Source organism: Pinus tabuliformis, chromosome 7, assembly GCF_031772625.1.
Source record: "Pinus tabuliformis cultivar Carrire ecotype Pingquan chromosome 7, CPIR1, whole genome shotgun sequence".
NCBI lineage: Eukaryota > Viridiplantae > Streptophyta > Pinopsida > Pinales > Pinaceae > Pinus > Pinus tabuliformis.
In genome coordinates, this window is record NC_142293.1 from 1,163,374,526 (window position 1) to 1,163,397,380 (window position 22,855).

The following is a 22,855-nucleotide window of genomic DNA, read 5'->3' on the forward strand; positions in this document are numbered from 1 at the left end:
TAAAGAATAAGATAGATGGCTAACTCTATAGTTTGTGATTGTATATGTTTATAGGTTGAAAGATGAAGGTTGGCTACCATTGGGCTATGGAGTCAAAGTATGTTCAGTACCACAGCAAGATCAGCTTTAACATGAAGTCAGGGCATAGAGAGTTTTTATACATCAACAAAACAAAGATACAATGCAAGGAAACACAGTTTATAAATACATGAAGGAAGTTAGAGCATCATTGATGAATTCTAAGTAACATGTATTCATACCACTGCAAGTAAGTGAAAGAGGAAAGCCATGAGACAATAGGACATTAAAAACCCTCTTTGAATCCTGAGTAGTGAAGCCAAAACATTCTACCTAGCATGGAAGTCAAGGCATTATAGAGTTCAAGTGCAGAAATGCAAATATAAAACAGTGAAACACAATTAGTTTATCTATGAAGGAAGTCAGAGCATCATTGATGAATTCTGAGTATCATAAGTAAACCTCACTGCAATGTAAGTATTGGAAGATGCCATCAAAACAAGAACATACAAGAACTCTTCATGAATCTTGAGTTGTCTAAGTAGAAATTCTGCATTAGGTTAAAAATATACACAGTCTGCACATAGAGCAGCAATTGAGCCAAAAAGTCTCCAACCCCTTGCTAATTCGACCTCTTGCTCTATATAAAGCATTTACAATTAGGATTCCATCATCCCTCCTCAAGAGAATTCGAATTTGCCATCAGTGACACCTATTCTAACCATAAAACAAACCATTAAATGTATTTGACACCTAACTAGTAGTCCTAGAGACCTAATACAACTAGGAGTGTAACTCCTTATTATGATTACAACAAACTTATATAAACATTTAAAGCATTATTTGACACCTAATACTCCATGAGGTCGAATTTGATGAAGCCTCCCACGTGGTCACCCAACTGCTGATGAGAAACCCTAGAATTTAGGGAACATGTTTCCCTGTTTTTAGGGTTAGATCCTTGAAAATTGCAGAGCCTTTATCTCTTCATCCATGACACATTGTACGAAACTGAAGGAGGTTTTTGTAGCCCATGATGTCTAGAACAAAACCTCTCCTGGTTTTTTAAAATATTTCTCCAGCTGTCCAGAACCTGTCCTTGAAAAACACGTGGCAAACAGGGAAAAATCCGTTTTCTGAAATTAGGGTCTCAATGAAAGCTTCTTATCTCCCAACTGAAAACACATACGAATAAAGTGAGATAGGTTATTGTATCTGGACATGTTATGAAGAGAAACCTCCTTCAGAATTCCAAGATAGCCTTTCATGTGACCAGAAACTGATTTTGAAAAACACTACTAAAACCAGTAGACAAAGCTTGACTTTCTGCAGTTTCGTAGCGCAAGTTTAACCATAAATTACTCCTACCTCAGAACGAATTTGAAGAAACGGAAAGAGGTTTTTGTAGTGCAGCATGTTAGGAAGAAAAGCCTCTTTCAGTTTGCAAAATTAAGTTCTCAGCTGCTCAGGAAAGCTTTTAGAAATTGACTAGTAAAAGCAGAAAACAGAGTTTCTTCAGCTGAAACAGGTTGCTACAGGGGTTTCGCAGCGCGCTGCGAAAACACTGATTTCGTAGCGCAAAACAGGATTTTTACACTGTCTGCGCTACGAAAACGTGGATTCATAGCTAGTTTCAAAATTTCTCCTTATCCTCCTCAAAGCTCTGTCTTTCTTCTTGACTGCTGGCTGCCTTGTTTCTGTCATTCTTGTACATTGGTGATGGTTGTACTGATGATGATATTTTCCTTTCTTTTGACATTTTCTCCTTTGAAATTTCTTTAGACAAAACAACTTGGAAGAAAATACCTTTCTTAATTGAGGAGCTGCCTTGCTTGAATTTGATGAAGATTTCTGCTCTCCTTTTCCTTTGAAATATTTTCAGTGATAATAGTGGCTCCACTTGGGATAGTGTGCCCTTGTGGTACACTAAGAACCTGCAGTTCCAGTGCCTTATCCTCTTATCATGAACAAAAATTTATTTGACAAACATCTTCTTTAAGTTCCTTGGGCCTTCACCTCTGGCTTAAGCTTGATGATCACTGTAGGAGAAAGAAGTCTATATCTACTGAAAAATAAAAATGCTCAGTCACCTTGAGCTTATTTGCACTTTCCTACCTACCTACCCTATCAGCTGCAAGCTCCACTTGTAGCTCAAGGAACATGAAACTTCCAATAAATCCAGTCATCAATCTGATCTGAAACTTGGATCTCCTTACTGTGCTTGAAGCATAAATAAACCAGATACTGAAATAACAAAGGAAGCATGAGGTGCAACTGTTCTTCAAGATGAACATATAATTGGAAGCCTGAACAGTAAATCTTTTCCATGTATTCAGCTATAGGGTCAAAAAACACATGGTTAGTTTGATGATTCTCATAACATTTTATATCTTCTAACAACTTATCCTCAACCACACAAAATTCCTTTGATGTGCTATCCAACTGCCTTTCTGCATGATGCCCACAAACAATGGAATTTTCCTCATTATAAAGATCATTCTTTGATGCAAGCTGCTGCAAGGAATCACAAAAATGAACAACCTTTTCCTCTGCCTGAGGGTCATAAAAAATTTCTTCCAACATTTCTTCTTGCTGTGCGTAATCATTTTCATCTTCATTATGATTCGAAGACTGAGAAGTCCACTGCATCTCTACATCAATCTCAGAGGATGTAATATGATTTTCATAAGTAAACCCCTGCTGATCTTCATGCTGCATTTCATGAGATGTTGTACTTTCTTCTTGGTGCTGAAATGCATTGTTATGAAGAGCCTCTAAAATTTCTTCATCCATAAATTCATCATCATCATAACAATCCTCCAAGTACTGAATAAGACTTAAAGAATGTCTACAACAATCTTTGAGCAACAATAAGGAAGGATGACACTCTTTATACATGTCATAGAAGACATCATGGAAATCAGCAAGAGAAGATAATGAACCATTTTCCAAACTTTTATACCAAGACCATGCTTTTCCTTCTAAAGTGGCCATAAACATCCTCATGAGACAATCCTCAGGAAAGTGAACCTTAAGACTGCGTACATGCATATGAAACCTAACCAAATGAAGAGCAGCATTGTCTTTCTTTTCATCTTTGAATATTGGAAGATCCTCTAACCAATCAACCTTTGGCATAGGATTTGGAAAACCAGGGATATGAGACCGATTCATAGGAGCATACCTGGCATTCATTCTTGCAGTGGAACTCATTTTGAAACTTCATCAAGCTACTGATCTTCTAGCAGTGGAGTCACCTTACAATTTCTTATTCAATGTGTGGAGTCGCCAAGGTAGTTTTGCAGCCTCAAAGATGTCTGAGCTCCTGCTACCTTCAGAAGTTCAACCATTGATTTCGGGAATGAATAGACTTCAGGCTCCCGGCAGACGCACCAAAATGTTATCACAAAATCATGCCCCTGATAGGCTGTTGATCAGGAAGACTTTGAGTAACTATTTCAAACCAAACTTTTGGCTGAGGCTTAGCCTCCTCAGCCTGAGAGGGCTCTCTCAAAGGGTTAAAGATTTTGATTAAAGAATAAGATAGATGGCTAACTCTATAGTTTGTGATTGTATATGTTTATAGGTTGAAAGATGAAGGTTGGCTACCATTGGGCTATGGAGTCAAAGTATGTTCAGTACCACAGCAAGATCAGCTTTAACATGAAGTCAGGGCATAGAGAGTTTTTATACATCAACAAAACAAAGATACAATGCAAGGAAACACAGTTTATAAATACATGAAGGAAGTTAGAGCATCATTGATGAATTCTAAGTAACATGTATTCATACCACTGCAAGTAAGTGAAAGAGGAAAGCCATGAGACAATAGGACATTAAAAACCCTCTTTGAATCCTGAGTAGTGAAGCCAAAACATTCTACCTAGCATGGAAGTCAAGGCATTATAGAGTTCAAGTGCAGAAATGCAAATATAAAACAGTGAAACACAATTAGTTTATCTATGAAGGAAGTCAGAGCATCATTGATGAATTCTGAGTATCATAAGTAAACCTCACTGCAATGTAAGTATTGGAAGATGCCATCAAAACAAGAACATACAAGAACTCTTCATGAATCTTGAGTTGTCTAAGTAGAAATTCTACACTAGGTTAAAAATATACACAGTCTACACATAGAGCAGCAATTGAGCCAAAAAGTCTCCAACCCCTTGCTAATTCGACCTCTTGCTCTATATAAAGCATTTACAATTAGGATTCCATCATCCCTCCTCAAGAGAATTCGAATTTGCCATCAGTGACACCTATTCTAACCATAAAACAAACCATTAAATGTATTTGACACCTAACTAGTAGTCCTAGAGACCTAATACAACTAAGAGTGTAACTCCTTATTATGATTACAAAAAACTTATCTAAACATTTAAAGCATTATTTGACACCTAATACTCCATGAGGTCGAATTTGATGAAGCCTCCCACGTGGTCACCCAACTGCTGATGAGAAACCCTAGAATTTAGGGAACATGTTTCCCTGTTTTTAGGGTTAGATCCTTGAAAATTTCAGAGCCTTTATCTCTTCATCCATGACACATTGTACGAAACTGAAGGAGGTTTTTGTAGCCCATGATGTCTAGAACAAAAACCTCTCCTGGTTTTTTAAAATATTTCTCCAGCTGTCCAGAACCTATCCTTGAAAAACACGTGGCAAACAGGGAAAAATCCGTTTTCTGAAATTAGGGTCTCAATGAAAGCTTCTTATCTCCCAACTGAAAACACATACGAATAAAGTGAGATAGGTTATTGTATCTGGACATGTTATGAAGAGAAACATCCTTCAGAATTCCAAGATAGCCTTTCATGTGACCAGAAACTGATTTTGAAAAACACTACTAAAACCAGTAGACAAAGCTTGACTTTCTGCAGTTTCGTAGCGCAAGTTTAACCATAAATTACTCCCACCTCAGAACGAATTTGAAGAAACGGAAAGAGGTTTTTGTAGTGCAGAATTTTAGGAAGAAAAGCCTCTTTCAGTTTGCAAAATTAAGTTCTCAGCTGCTCAGGAAAGCTTTTAGAAATTGACTAGTAAAAGCAGAAAACAGAGTTTCTTCAGCTGAAACAGGCTGCTACAAGGGTTTCGCAGCGCGCTGCGAAAACACTGATTTCGTAGCGCAAAACAGGATTTTTACACTGTCTGCGCTACGAAAACGTGGATTCGTAGCTAGTTTCAAAATTTCTCCTTATCCTCCTCAAAACTCTGTCTTTCTTCTTGACTGCTGGCTGCCTTGTTTCTGTCATTCTTGTACATTGGTGATGGTTGTACTGATGATGATATTTTCCTTTCTTTTGACATTTTCTCCTTTGAAATTTCTTTAGACAAAACAACTTGGAAGAAAATACCTTGCTTAATTGAGGAGCTGCCTTGCTTGAATTTGATGAAGATTTCTGCTCTCCTTTTCCTTTGAAATATTTTCAGTGATAATAGAGACAACCCTCCTGTTCCATCAAGAGAGGAGTAAAAGCCTCCTATTCTCGTAACACAAGGGGATAATACTTGTGTTTCTACAGTACCCCCTCCAAGTAGTTTGGTCATTTCCTTTGATTGGAATTGACTTGTAGGATTTTGTCTTCCTTCTTATGCGCCTTTCCAGATCATAGTACAGGTTTGTAATATGATTGTACCTGGCGTTATTATAGATGAAGGTGCATCTCTGAGTATCATTTCCTCCACTTCTTGGCAAGCACTCGGGTCGCCACCACTTGTGCCTATTACCCAAAATCTATTCGCTTTTAACATAGGAACTAGTCAACCATTAGGGATCCTTCCTCAGTTGCCTATTTTTTTGGGAGGGAAAATTGTTTATCTAAATGTGATGGTAGTCCCAAGCCCTTTAGATTAAAATTTACTTCTTGGGCGCGACTATGTTTATGACATCGGAGCCACTATTTCAACACTCTTTCGAGTGATTTGTTTCCTGCATGAAGGCAGAATTGCCACCATTGATCGGCTTTCATTTGCCAGTCCAAATATAGCTTCTAGTCAACCATCTTCCCTAAATGGTCTTTTTGTACCAATGGTATCATCCCCGCCACGGTTTAATTATGTGGCAACTGATTCCATGCCTACATCAACTAACGATTAATTCAATGATGTTGTACGTTATGTACTGGGGGCATTGGAACCAAATCGCAGATTCCTTACTACGGATCCCTTCCAGAGCATTGTTCTCCCATCTGATGAGAACCTCTTGGAAATCATGACCTCTTATGGGTTGTGAACATAAGGAATATGAGGCTAGTTCATTGTCTTGTGTCAACCTCGTTAAAAAATGAAACAAGGAATATGAGGATAGTTCTTTTACTATGTTGAACTCTTTAAAAAATGAAATAGGTCCCAGCACATAGTTCCTTCTCTTGTGTCAAGCTCATTAAAAAATGAAACAAGGAATATGAGGATAGTTCTTTTACTGTGTCGACCTCTATAAAAAATGAAACATTGTTACAGAACCCTTAGCCTTGGGGGACACCATCCTTGGTGTTCAACCACACCTATACACCAACAAAACTTTTGTAACACAAACATACTACCCATGGAGCTTTATAACATAACTCGATGCAGCAGTGACAATGACCACCCTGCTGAAAACAAAACCATCAGAATAACATAACAAGCACAATGTCATAATGACATGACACCCATACTTTTTTTTGGCGCTTTATAACATAGCTCATGGCAGTATTTACATTCATATACATATGTACATATACCAAAACATCATCAAACATATACCAAACATATGCCAAAGACATATACCAAAACACCATACCAAAAATACTTTTCCTCAACCGAAAAACAAGGAAGTATACATATTCTGTATCTGATCCACCATCTCCCATGTAGCTTCATCGTGCCCAAAGTGCTTCCACTGCACTTTAACTTGCTCGATGCCTCAATTCCGGAGCTTGAGCACCTTTTTATACAATATACACTCAAGCTGCAACTAGAATTCAAAATCTGATTCCGCCTGTAGGACAGATGAGTCACTTACATGATCAACATCCTTAACATACCTCTTAAGTAATGATACATGGAAAAAATCATGGAATTTCACTATCAGAGGTATTGCAAGTCAATAAGCTACTAGCCCAATCCTCACAATGATACTGAAGGGTCCACAAAACCATGATGCCAACTTGGCACATGATCCAATCCATAAGGAGCTCTTCTTTGGTTTGATGTGTATGTAAACCTAATCCCTAACCTAGAACTCCTTCAACAACCTCTTCCGATCGAAATATCTCTTCTTCCTATCTCATTCTGCCTTTATATTCTTCTTGATCACCTACATTTCCTATTCCATATCTTGTCCAATAAGTACCATGTTCACTCGATCACTCTAGCTGATGGGAGTATTACAACTTTGTCCATACAATACCTTAAAAGGACTCATCCTCAATGAATCCTAATAACCATTGTTGTATTCAAAATCAACCAAGGGAAGATACTCCTCCTACTTCCATTTTCGATGCATTGCATACATCCTCAACATGTCCTCCAATATCTTATTCATCCTCTCTGTCTTTCCATTTGTCTATGGATGATAAGTTGTAATGAAGGCCAACTTTGTGCCCATAGTTGCAAACAATTCCTTCCAAAATTTGGAGGTGAAATTTACATCCCTGTCTGACATAATATTCCTTAGAACACCATGCAATCTGACCACATCTATGATGAATACCTCTTCCACATCCCTAGCTGAGAATGTAGAATTCACTGGAATAAAATGTGCAACCTTTGTCAACTTGTTCACAGCAACCATGATGGAATCATGGTGTCTCACTATCCTTGTCAACCCTATGATGAAATACATGGAAATGACCTCCCATTTCCACTTTGAAATCAAAATCGGCTGTAGCAGTCCACCTGGATGCTTATACTATACTTTCGCACGTTGATAATAAAAAATAAAAGCCACAAACTCTGCTACATCCCTCTTCAGGTTTGGCCAATAATAAAATATCTCCACTACAGTCAATGTCTTCTAGTAACCCAGGTGACTTGAATATGGTTTCACATTAAGCTCTCTCAAGATCACCTTCTTGAGCTCACTACTATCTCACACATATATCCTATCTCTAAATCTAACCAATTAGTTTTCTGTATGACAATAGTCCATATCATGTGCACCTGCACCTGTACCTATACCTATATCACTACATGTACCTATACCAATAATCTTCTGCAACCTACGCACAATCTCCATATACCTAGCATCTTACTGACTTGCCTGCAAGATCCTGTCCTGTAAGTCTTTCCCATAGGATCTTATAGATGCCAAGTGATTTACCTATATCCACGTATGAAGAGAACATGCCACCTTATTATCCTTTCCTTTGAGGTGGCTACTCTCGAAGTCAAATTCACTGATCATGGCCAACCATCTAGCCTGCTTGGCATTCAGATTCGGCTAGTCAAACATCTACCTCAACCCAATATGATAATTCATCAATACAAACCTCCTACCAAGAAGATAATTCCTCCACATCTTCAATGCATGTATAATCGTTGTTAACTCAAGATCATGTGTCAATTAGCTCTGCTCATGGTCGTTTGGTTTTCATGACTCATACCATACCACCTATCCATCCTTCATAAGGACCCCACCACGTCCTCTCTTCCAACCATATGTGCATACTACAAAATATTTGTCTAAATCTACAATCTATAACACTCATGCATGTGTTAACAACTTTTTAAGCTAGTCAAAAGTAGTCTCCCTCTCCTCTGTCCATTCGAACTTCTTACCCTTCTTGTGCAATGATGTGATAGGATAAGAAATTTGTGAGAATTTCATGATGAACCTCCTATAATAGCATGTCAACCCCATGAAAAATCTCACCCCATCCACATTCTTAATAGCTACCAACTCCATGATGGTTCTTATCTTTTCAGGATCCATTGCAATGCCTTCCTTGGAGACAACATGTCGTAAGTAGTGTACCTCAGTATGAAAGAAACTACACTTGTTGAGCTTAGCATACAACTCATGCTCCCTCAACAACCTCAACACTATTTCTAAATGCTTAGCATGTTGTTCCTCTATTTTATAATATGCCAATATGTCATCAATGAACACAATAACAAACTTATCACAATACAGATGCAATTCACTATTCATCAAGCACATAAATGTAGCCAAAACATTAGTTAATTCAAATGGAACTACAAAAAACTCATAATGGCCATACCTAGTCCAGAAAGTTATATTGTGAATGTCCTCCTCTTTAATGCGTACCTGATGGAATCCAAATCTCAAGTCAATCTTAGAGAACATTACTTCTCCCTTCAGTTGATCAAACAAATCATCAATCCTCGTTAATGGGTACTTGTTCTTGATATTCACTTTGTTCAATTACCTGTAGTCAATGCATAATCTGAGAGCACCATATTTCTTCTTGAACGATACCGGTGCATCCCATGGTGATACAAGTCTAATGTATCTCTTGTCCAACATTTCCTTCAACTGCAACTTCAACTTTACCAACTCAGGTGTGCTCATCATGTAATGTCCATTTGATGCTAGATCTAACCCTAGAACTATGTCACTATGAAAGTCTCCCTCCATATGAGGTGGAAACTCTGTAATGTCCTTAGGAAATACATCCTAAAACTGCTGCAGAACTTGGTACCTTCTCAACACAACTGCATCCTCAACCTCCTTAGCCTTGTCACTAGAAATGTGCAGTGCAAATAACATAGACCCTTTCCTGTGACTACACTTTTCCTACATAGCTGTCACCATCCTAACTGATGTTGATTTATTCTTACCCTGCAAGACTCTTAGTTCCCCATTGTCATTAATACAATCAATGGCTTTGTGATAACAATCTACTTTGGATCGGTGAAGATACAGCTAATCCATGCCCAAAAACATATTGTATGATCCCACCTATAATACATTTAGATGTGCTGTAGTAGCAATACCATTCAAATAAAATGCACAAGCTCTTACCCAATGATGAACTCACTTGTTTATACCTGTAGCCAACTACACTAACCAAGATTCTGCATGATTTCCTTACTGAAACCACATTTATCCACCAAGTCAGGACTAACATAGCTATAATGAGATCTAGGGTCAATCAAAATAGAAATAGATTGACCACAATGGTTACCATCGATCTCAATGATAGATGCATGATGGTCTTCCTGTTTGTTATCCAATGTTACAAAGCTGCGAGGAATGATCTGACCAACATCCCCAACAATTTGTGATTCCCGTGCACTATATATCTGATGCCTACCACCTTGATTCTGTGGAAAATATTTCTTAAGGTGCTCCTTAGCACATGTCCATCACTCCAACCAACTAGTACCACCACTTCTATGCTGCTCCTGCAACCCATGTCCCTATTTAGCTGCATTAACTCTTTTGTGGTGCCACATTTTCTTTCTCATCTGCATGCTCAGGCTGTGTCATCTTAGGATTCTATTTACCTTTTCCTTTTCCCTTCCATCCCTCTTGAGATTCATCCTTATGCTTTGACTTTTCATAGTAATTTTTTATTTTCCCAATTTCTTCCTCAATTGACCGACGATGATCACACTCATTCTAATCTCTAAATGTTAATGGAAATCCACTAAAAAATCACTGAACTTTATCCTTCTCATCTTTAATATATGGTACATACCACAATAGCTATAAAAACTTGGTCGTGTACTATACATCATTCATTGACCCCATCCTTAGCTCATCGAATTCATTTGCCTTGTTGTCGTAGTACACTTTTGATAAGTATTTATTCTTGAAAACCCTCTTGAACTCCCAGCAACTCAAGTCATCCATCCTGATGTCTCTAACTCGCTTCATGTCTTCCCACCAAATGTATGCTTTACCTTTCAAGATGAAGATCGCTACTCTGGCCTTCACGTTATCTATGTAATTATGCAACTCAAAGAATTTGCTCATCCCATGTATCCAAGCCTCTGCATCCTCCGAATTCTTCACATCTCCATCAAAAGTAGGTATCTTTTCTTTCTTAAACTCATTGGGCATGTATCCCCTATCACTCCTCTTGTAAGGATGATCACAATGATGATCAAGACGTCTATCCAAACCAGAACTAGAATAGTACATATATCCATCACCTCTCCTCTCTAGAGTATGCAAAAAACTTCCATCTCTAATAATGTCATATCTATCTTAAATGTCACCACCATGAGACCTACTGCCATATGACCCATTAGTTTTTTCCTCCTGTCCATGGCTGCTCTGATGTGGCCCTTGTTGTTGCAATTCTGACAAACACTGAAGAAGTATAACATTAACTGCTTATTGTTTCTCTTGTGCCCATATGATTTTGTCATTGTCTTCCTTACAACTCCTTATTTCTTCCTTCGAGCTTCTCAATGTTCCTGCTAAATCAGAGGAGTGTCCCACATCATGGTGCTCATATTATTCATAGGGAGAGACTTTGTAGTCTACCATCTTTCTATGCATTTGATCTCTTTCCTGCAAGGAATACTATGTTAGTTAAACCAAATCACAATAAACCAATGTACCTTAGTATAGCTCAGGGAGGATACCTTATCTACAGGATCAAAAAATTAGCGTAATACATGTGTAACATAATCATAATAGCATATATACATATAACAAGTCAGTGCTTCAACACATAAGCATCATTCTTGCTAGAGTCCAGTCATCAATGCAAGACCATGTTGACAATGCATGCTATGACCCTGTGCATGACAACAACCATTACTCCACTACACACATTAGCACATGCAACCATCAATATGAATAAGAAATGCATAATCAACCACACATATAGATTAATGCATGTAATCAAGCATAAGTGAACAATATTTGTAACCAAACCTACAAGAATGATACATACAACCAAGCATACATGAATGTAACCAAACATGCAAAATGATACATGTAAGAAACATAAAACAATATGTAACCAATCATATACTCACGATGATGCATTCCAAAATAACAAAATCAACTTCCACATTGTGTTCATATGCATATGAAGATCTATGTGCATGTTAACATTGATGACTCTGGAAGAACTAATTTTTTGGGCACAATAATAAAATAAACTGTAATTCAAAATTCAAAGTTGAACAAGAACTTACGTGAAACTTATTATTGACATAATCTTAAAAATAGACTTTCAATTTGATTTCGATGTTCGAGATATTTTCGCAATAATTTTATGTTAGTCACATTGTGTGGAGTAGGAAGACAATGAAATCCATCTCCAAACCTCACACAATGATCGTCAAGACTAATCAAGGGAATGAGCATCACCAAATCTACAATGAAAAATTAAGATATTCACATAAGCCAAACCTTTCATGCCATAAATATTTCTAATTTTTTTGTGTTATAGAAGGAGGTATGTAAAAATGTATATAGAGATATGGAACATTACAGATCAGTGATTTTGTTCCCTACTCCCCACAATCGTTCTTAGATTTTTCTTTTTGGTTGTTAAGGAGTACTTCATCCTTAGAAATTATTTCCACTCCAGAAATTTCCCCATCTCATTCAAACCTGCTATATCCAATTACTATGCATATATCAAATAGAATATGGAAGTGCAAACCCTCTATAAGTTATCACATATTCTCATACAATCCCTTTGCAAGTGTGGAATTTCTTATTTACACTCCCTTATCTCTACACATAGCCCTTCTCCCACACATTCTTCACTTTGCATAGATTCACGACTCCATTTACTTATTATCATGCATAGACAAATCTGTAAAAGTTTAAGCTAGAAAAAAGGTTTGAAAAAAATAAGAGAAAAATACACTAGAAGTACATGTCATAGTGTCAGTGTCAAAGAACTCACTGATGGGACAACCCCCCGCCCCCCCTCCACCACTTATGTAAAATACCTGCTTAGTGTAGTGTGTAAATGTCAATGTCAGAGCACCCACCAACAGAATGACCACTCAAAAAACAACCTTTCTTAATTTTAAAATACTTTTTAAAGCATTGAAAAGTAAGAAAAGTACATTGCGCTCCACCATTATGTCCCATCACAACTCGCTCATACAATAAAAAATTAAAAATAATATTTCCATAAATTATAATAATATTTTTAAATTTAAGAGAAATTAGAAATATTCAACATTTTCCCATAACTTTGGTTAAAATTGCAAAGAAAAAACAAAATAATGAATGGTCAACGCACTTTGACTTTGAGGTGAGCGATATAGTCCCTAGTGAGACAAGGGGTAATAAATTTAAATATATATATATATATATATATAAACAATGAAATTCAAAAATGTTCTTGTTAACATATCTTTCCATTTCCTTCTTATGTTCAAACTTGGTGAAGCATATATATTATTGAAAAAGAGTATAGCTTAATGTTCTTTTAAGCAACCCTTTACTTTTTTGGGTTAACTAAAAGGTTCTAAATATCGTTAGAGAATATGAAGGAACTATACCTTAGAGATTTGAAAGAAGGAATTATTAGTATGTAACCAAATATCTATTAAAATGACTATTTAGAACTTCACTTAGCAATAGTATATTTGTATAATTATTGTACTATGTCATTGAGCTTGGAATAACTTTTTTAAAGTATGATTTTCATACAAAATTAATATTCAATTTTTTTTTTAATGGATGTATTTTTTTTGAATGTTGTCAAAAATATGTCTAAAAATTAAAAATTTAAATTTCACATTCGATTTTTCATATCCATTTCCAAACCTTGTTTGAAAATTCCTCTCCTTATTTATATTTTATTATAGAAAATATTAATATATATATACTAGTGGTAACTATGTAGTGTTTATTACATAATATTCTATTGTAACAAAATTAGGTGATATAAGATATCCCCCAATCTTACTAAGTCATAATAAAATGCCAAGTAATGCATGTCGTTGAAAGAATATCTGAGACGCATGTATGTGTATGTATGTGTTATAACAATAACATGTATGGATTGTCTTAAAAGGTTACTTAAAACCAAGAAACTAGGACATAAGGGTTTAAGACAACTTCCAAAAAAACATAGCTGATCCAAATTCTACTCAAGAGAGATGAAATACAAAAGACTTGTATTCTATATATCTTGGTAAACTAATTTACAATTGCGATAGGACATTTATTACTTCAAAAAAACATACCAAACTGATATAATATGATGATTATTTCTAAGAATATTAAGCGGATATTTTTTATCTTCTCCCTTTCCATTAGCAACTTGGAGTACAATACCGTGTTCTAATTCCAAATTATAGAGAGACTTTAGAAATGGATGAGGATTTTTTTTTATTTGCAAAAAATCTAATTGATCAGAGGGACTCACCTTATACTGAAATGCCTAGACACACTTCAAGAAGATCCACCAATTTCATGGCTATATCTAGTTGGACAGAACTTCCCAATTCTCAAATTCATTGTGCAACCATGAAAAATCCATTTCCTTTATGGATCCTTGAAATCCATAACATAATTTTTTTAGCAATTACATCGTTATGTTTATGTTTTATTTTTCTTAAAACAGAATTTTTCGAATATTTATATTAACAAAAGTACAACAATGAAGCATTACAAGGTGAAAATCTTGAACTAGGAAAAACTTTTTGGACTGTAGGGGGGAATCACGTTGTTAATTATAACTTTGTCAAATGAGAAAAATGTCAACATATTTTCTCATCGAAGATTTCAAAAACCTTTGTGGAAAGAATTTTAGAATATTTGACTTGAGAATTTGGTTGGGTGAAGCTCGAGTTAAACAAGTTTCGAATTAGAGCCTAACAATGTTTTGGTATTTTAGTGATTTTCTTTCTTAGGAAAACCCTTGGGAAAAATATTAGCCAATAGTTTATATTCTATTTAAAGCTCTCATCTAAGAGGTTTTGGAAAGACAAATCAAATAGCATGTATATGTATATGTATATGTATATGTATATGTATATGGATATATATATGTATAAATATATGTATAATTTCATTAAAAAGAAAGTAGAAGAAAAAAATTGGCTGTACCACTTCTTTTGCTAGAAATACCTGTCATCTATCTATTCCTTCTTTGAATGAGATATATAACAATTTCCACTCTGTTTTTATAAACAAATCCATGTATCTCTATTCATCAAGGTTATCAAAATTTTGCTAAAAAAATGATTTTATGCATCATGTATTTATGTACACTTTCCATACATAACCTCAAAAATGAAAAAGGGTTAAATTTCCTTCATATTTGAATGTCACCATTATTTAAGTCTGAGAACTTGATCTGCATCGGCTACATGTTGCATCCTTGTTTAGGCAAGCCATGACCTACATGTTTTTTCTCTCTATATATGTGAGAGAAGGATATCCTCTTGAATTTCATAATCATCATTTCTATCCTTTTCATCGAGTTCATTAGTGTGGGAGGCACAAAAACAAATCTCCTCAAAACCCAGTCAATGATGACTTTAGAATATCCAAGGATATCAATCTTATCTATTTCGAGCCATTTGGCACAAAAAATTACTCCCCAAAAAGCAAGGATTTAACAACCCTATGTTTTTCTTTTTAGACAAACTTTATTTTTTAAACATTTGAACTATTATTGGAATTAATGGCTATGGAAGCTAGAATGAGACTTATATGATTGATGTAAATATTTATTATTATTTGAGTAAATAAATAAATTGTTTTGACATATTCAGGAAAGGGCACTAGAATATTAGAAGACTTCCTGCCAACTTAGGAAAAGTTTTTAGTGGTTATAATTTGATATATTGGACCTTCCTTAAAACTCTGCTAAAAATACCTAAGAGAAAATAGTTAAAAATATTAACATAATGTGTGGGAAAGATTATGTTAATAACTTAGCTAGAGAGAAGTTCAAAGTGGGGTGAAAAGAAGAATAAAAAATAGTGGGAGAGAAAGGTGTATTTTAAAGAAAAATTAAAAGAATTTTTTTTCAAAAACTAAAACAAAATGTCCTAGGCAAAATGATGACATACCTTAAAGCACAAAATTCTTACAAATCTATTGGGAATAAATCTATTAAATAAATCACTTAGGAACCAAAGAGGTTGTTGATTCCTAACAACAAGAAGATCATAACTTCCGGGGAGCTATTGGAGATAGTTCAAGGTTGGGTGGAATGTTCTCTATTCCTTAATATTCCCTAAGCAGTAATGGGTAGATGAAAATTATGTTTAATTCTTATCTTGATTTTTAATGGTTTAATTATATGTACTGACATAATAGTGGAAAGGACGCATGTTTGTGTTGAGGTGCACTTTATAAGACCTGCATGCATGAATATTTATATTGTTCTTTGTTTACTAGTTTTATATGCATGCATGTAAAAGGAATAGATCGAAAGGAATTGTTAGAGATGAACTAAATATATTGTTACAATTTCATTTGAATGTAAAGATTTAGGAAGCATGCAAAAATTAACAAATTGTGTGGAGAAACTGTAGGAAATCTTATTATGATTCTGGTGACATATAATTATGGAAAAGTAAGGATTGTATATTATATTGAAAAGGATATAAAGATAACAATAGAAATTCTAAAAGATTTTCCTAATTTATCTAAGGGACTTTTATTAGGTATTATAATTTCCAGTGAAATTTTATCTCATAAAATTATACATGTATTTGTTATAGTGAATAATATACAAACCAAAACCAAAAGAAAAGAGATATAGTAAGAATGAGATTATTTCATAAATCATATTATGATAGACTTATACCTAAAATAATGGAACATATTTTATATACATAGGATACAACTGTTCCTAATTCTAAATTTCTGATATGTTTTTTGTTTGTAATTCTAGCTAGAAATTAACGTAACATAAAGTATTTCCATGTAAATTTACCTGCAAAAATAGCTAGATTTGTTTTCAAATTTTATTTATTTTCTACAGAGAAGACACTAGAAATATTATGTTCTATACAAAGTACATTAGAAGTACTGTATAAAAAAATAACTCAAATTCTTTCCCACTAGTGACTACAATAAAAGGAAATAATTGTTACTATAAATAACGATTGTAATCCATTATATGAAAAAATAAGGTAGTAAGTTGAGACTACCATCAAAGAGGAGTTAACTCTTGATTTTAGCGAAATAGGTGTTGATAAATGTAACTAGTTTCGGTCTGCACAATTGTTCTACTCATTTCAATATTTATCCTATGTAATTAAAAATGAAAATAAGAAACAAAAGTATTATTATTTAAGCATGTGTTTCGTGCTCATTATTGATGGTCCTCTAGGTAAAAGCATGTTCTTCATGCTTCTAGGGTTTGTTAGGTATTAAGATTCATTGTCATGAGTCAATGGAATCAATACCATGTTTATAAGGCCCTTATGATAAATTTGTAATTTTAAAAAGAATTATTTTTTATTCTAGAAAGTCCTAGAATCTCCAATAGTACAATTCATCCACTGGACCATCAAGCTGGCTTAAAGGAGGGAATTGAATCCATTGAGAAGGCCATATAAAGGGTCACTTTGACCTCATTTAGGACACATTCGCTCACACATTTGATATATCAAGAAATATTTTGATTTGTACCTGGGAAGCAAGAAGAAGAAGAGTGAATGTCAAGGAGAAGCTCGAAGGATGAAATTTATTGTTTTTGGGCTCTATCTCTCACATGCATGAAATCGTAGGGTTTCTGGGTTGCAAGAAGAGGTCAAAATTGTAGTTCAAAGTTGCAGGAGGATGAAGTGCAACATGTTGTAGCTGGAAGGAAGGATATTTGATCTAAACCTCATTGACCCTAGGATGACATATCTTTCTTGAGGAAGGACTTATGGGGAGGTTGATGTAGGGTTTCCTTGGAGGAAACAAGACAAAAATTACAAGGTCAAACTTATAGGTCAAGTAGCAGTACTATACCTAGTAAGTATAAATTACAGGTTGATTAGCAATGTTTTATATGGTAGTTCGAAGTTGCAAGGTGCAACAATTTGGTGTATAATCAAGGAAATACTTGAGAAAGGACAGACTTGGTACTAGGAGAAGGACGTGGTCCAGTGATTGGGTCTTTGTATCTGATTTGAGGTAGATTCGAAGAAGAGAATGGTTTCTGAGTTTTCCCCTTCGAGGAGTTTTTCCCTACTTGAGAGCCTAATATCCATGTAATCTATTGTTGTAGTTTATATTCTATGTATTTGTTTAATTAAATATTTAACTAAAAGAAAACAAGAGAGCTAATAAGTTCACAAGAAAATATCAAGTTTAAGTAAAATAGAACATAATAGCTTCCACTTTACATTTTATAACATGGGATGAAACTTAAGGTGAGCAAGGAAGGAAGCTAGAGGTACACTAGAAGGAGTTACTTATCAAGGAGAAAGGAAAAAGGAAACTCTCAAGAATATACTAAAGAATAAGGCTTCAAGAAGGATTGAAGACTCATTGGTTGAAGACCTAGAAGTAGGGTTTCTGATAAAGGAGATAAAGTCTACATCAAGCTTGGATATAAGGGAAATATGAAAGGAAGAATTCAACAATATTCTTGATCTTTCTCTATGGAGGAAGATCTATTTGGAAGACATATTTGAAGAAGGCATCAAGGATCTCCAAAGTTATTCTAAAATATATCTTTGAAAACATTGTTGAAGTCTCTTCATGTATCTTGAAGGCATTAAAGAAGGTTGAAGACATAGGATATTACTGATCTCAAGTAAGTCATACTATTATGTCATACCTAGATCTTCAAGTTATATGGGATATTTTTTCAAGGAGAGGAAAATGCTCATTAGGGCATCAAATTATCTAGCATGGAAGAAAATAATTGACTTGATAATCACATAACAGGAAGTAATGGACTATCTTACTACGGAAATAATTGAGCCTAATAAGTATAAGGCTGAAGAACTAAAAAAATACAAGAAAGGGGAAGTAAGGGCAAAAAGGAAAATAGTGGAATCCATTAAGGATACTCTTGTTCCATTTGTTGTAGATTTGAAGAACTCCAAGGCCATGTATGATAAGCTAGTGAATTTTTATTTGATAAGTACAACAAGACAAAAGATGTGATTGAGGAAAAAGTTATACAAAATAAATAAATAAAAGGATGAAGATGTGGCATGCTTTCTCATGAGATTCTCTCAACTAGAGACCATATGCAAGGACTTAGGGAACCAATTACTAATCCTGAAGTAACCATGAGTGAACTTAACACATTACCACCAGAATGGAGCATATTTTTAGCAAGCATATAATCCAAGAAGGATTCAAATACCATTGATAATTTTTGGGTGAAATGCATATTAGAAGAATCACGGATCGAGGTCAAACATGATATTGGATCTGATGTGAAATCTCAAGCCTTCCTAGCCCGAGTCAAGAAGCTGAAGAAGGGAAAGTTTGGTAAGTCCAATAAGAAATACATGTCCAAAGTGCAATGCGTTGGATGCAATGAATTTGGACACATTAAGAGGTATTTTCCAAACAAGCAGAACAATAAGAGAAATGAAAGGAGTGAATCTCATATAGTTGAGGTACTCAGAGAACCTAACAAGAAGGAAAAGAAGGAAAAATTGAAGTATATCTACTATTAAATAAGGTTTATTGACTATCAGGTTCTCTATGAAGACTGATCTTTCTTTTAGGATAGTATGTTTTGCATGGTCTCACAGAAGGAATCATATTATAGTAGCATGTCTACAATTTACATGATTAAGTTCCTTTCTAGATATCATCTATATAGATGGATAGATACAACATTTTCCATATTGATTATCCAAATATTATATAAAATTATGTTAGAGGTTGTCATATTTCTTAGTTGAATCATTATGATTCAGGAAAGACCCTCATTTAGGAAGGTATTGGGAAAAACATCATGACAAGGTTAGTATACATTCTATGTAGCATGGAATCAATATTGATAAAGGTATGAAATAATGAAATGGTTCAAGATGCCTACTCTTTGTGAGATATATGAATAGCTAGATGATTAGAGATAGTGTTGGTCATGATGATAATCCTTAAAGTATGGCTTATCAATCTCACTCTTCTTGTACTAGTTGTACAATTATGAATACCTCCCTAATTAAGAGGGAGTGTTCATAAATGTAACTAGTTTAAGTCTTCATAATTATTTTGCTTATTTCAATATGTATTCTATGTAACAAAAAAAGGAAAGAAAAAAAAAAGTATTTCTTTAAGAATCAGTTTCATGCTCGTTATTGATGGTCATCTCGGTAAAAGAATTTTCTTTGTGATTTTAGGGTTTTTTAGGTCTTAGGATTCATTGTCATGAGTCAATGGAGTTAAAACATGTTTAAAAGACCCATTCGGGCAATTTTTAATTGTAAAAATAATTATTTTTGAGTCCAGAAAGTCTTGGAATCTCCGAGAGTACAAGTTAGCCCTTGGATCATCAATTCCACCTAAAGGAGGGAATTCAACCCCTTGAGAAGGCTATACATAGGAGTTGTTCGACCTTATTTTAGGCACACTCACTCAGAAGATTGACCTTTCAAGAAAGTGTTCGATCTGTAGCTGGGAAGAAAGATGAAGAAGAGTGAAAGTTAAGGAGAAGCTAGAAGATTGAAATCTATTATTTCTGGGCTTTATCTCTCTCACACATGCGAAATTATAGGGCTTCTGCGCTATAGGAAGAGACCAAATTTGTAGTTATGTGTTGTAGGAGGATGAAGTGAAACATGTTTTTTTTTCCTGTAGAAAAAGTCGTAATTTTATTCATAAGACAAAATTACATTTTGTAGATGCTAAAGAGCATATGCAGATGATCTGTTCTTGTTTTCACAGAAACCGAAATAATGAGCAAAATAAAAATAGAAATAAAAATTCTATTCTTTTCTCCCTTTCTTTTTCTCCACCTTTCGCCATCCTCCAGTGTTAGGGGTAGTAGTTATAATGGATAGCTGATTTTTGGTTGTAGTTGTGGGAGAGTCCTTGTCCGACTCAGATCCTTCTGATCCATGAGTTATCTTGTTGCCAGATGTTTCCTTTCCTATTGGCTGGGAAGCTAGTTGCTGCAAAGGGTTGTTGGGCGCATCCTCTTTCTTTAGTGAGCTATTCTGGACTTTTTGTTCATTTGTTTTATATTCTGTAGTCTCTGTTGTGTCTTCTTCTTCATCCAATGGCTCTATATGTTTCCATCCTTTTGGCTTCGTCTATTTCTTCTTATTCCATTCGGGGGTGTTTCTTGCCTATGGACAATCACTGAGGAGGTGGCCTGTTTGTAGACATCTACGACATCAGAATTTCGTATTTTCATAGTCCAAGGGTTGTATTCACTTTGTGTTGTTGAAGTTCAGTGTTATGCTTTCTGGTAGTGCCTGGCTGAGATCTGCTTCGACACAAATTCTGGAAAAAGTAAATATTCCCATAGAGAGTTTGTCTTCGTCAGTCTTTAGAATTTTTCCCAAGGTATTCCCAATGGTTATTAATACCTTGTGGTGCCAGAAGTGTAGTGGAAGGTTGTGCAACCTAACCCATACTGGCATCTTTGATACCACCATTGTGTTGGCATTGAAATCTAGAAAGCAAGGGGTCATGAAGAGCCCTTCGCTGCCCCAGAACCATGGCCCCTTGATGAAGATATATTCCTTTTCCTGTTCTGTATTGAATCTTACTATAAAGAAACCCTTAGGACATATGTATATTTTGCAGTTTGGTGTCCATGTAGTGTGAATCCAGTGGTGTAGAACATCAAATTTAGTCCATAAACCATTAAATCTATAGATAACTGAGTGGGCATAAAGATCTGAATACAAAGTATTTACCTCTGGCATTGCAATGGTGAGAGCAGGATTCTCAGGTTTTTTATCTACAATGTAGGGCCCTGAGAGTTTAGCCATTGTTGTTGGTTTGGTCTGCGCTTTCCCTTTACCCTTGACTGTGTCTTTGAAGGATCCTGTGTTCTTTGAGCTGGTCCCAGAGCATCCACCCCGCAGATGGAGACTGATGATGATGGTCGAGTCTAAAGTAATATTGTAATCCGGAAGAGTGCAGTTATCCTATAGACTGTGTCCCATATGGATCAGGTTTTGCTCATGCATTGGTATACCAAGAAGGTTCTATAGTTTGTATCTTAGATCTTGGATCCTACAGCCCTTCCAAAGCCTCAGACAGTAATGCCTGCCTTCCAGAGTTTTGATGAAGATCTGTATGAGATCTGTCACTGTGGAGTGCGTATCTGACTTAGGATGACCTCGATCTATTGCCTAGGTCGTCCTATTCCAAACCACTGGATCACCGCCATTCTGCTTGTCATTCAAGCATTCTTCTACACTTTGGGCCTGTGATTCTGGGTAGAGAGGTATCTTGGCAGATGTATGCCTCCAGATCTAAACTGCGTGCTGTGATCCGGGGCAGAAAGGAGACTTTGGGTGAGCATGCCTCCAGATCTGGGCTTGATGTGGGTTGTTCTGTCTAATGTGTGTCGGATATATTAGATCCATGGAATATCTGAAGTTAATATGCCCTCCCGTGGTGAGAGGGATCAACTCGGGTCCATACCAAAGCCTTTCAGGGTCTTCACTATCAGATTCTGATTTGTAGAGAAGGTACGAGTAGGAACAGTTGTCCCAGGCCTCAGATCCGGCATTATATTAGCCTGCAGATCTAGCACTATCTTCGTCATTCTCTCCATCCCTCTTCTCGCCACTTTTGTTTCTTACAGAAATTGGTACAACTGCATATCGCTGGAGGTATCGTGCTCTGGCCCACTCTGTGTTGGGCTTGAATTCTGCAGCATTGATTGTTCTGTTCACTGCCTCCCATCCTCCATGGCCTGTAGATGTGGGCATGTGAGATTCCATAGCACAGTCGCTAGGGTTTCTAGAGTTTAGCCATAGAGCGAAATCTCTATGAAGTGCAACATGTTGTAGTTGA

At 35.6% G+C, this 22,855-nt stretch overlaps 1 pseudogene; it reads right to left on the bottom strand.

Moving 5' to 3' along the window:
- The window catches only part of LOC149251613 (uncharacterized), a 118,716-nt pseudogene extending 96,897 nt beyond the window's left edge, over positions 1-21,819 (bottom strand).
- Between the last annotated feature and the right edge of the window lie 1,036 nt (positions 21,820-22,855).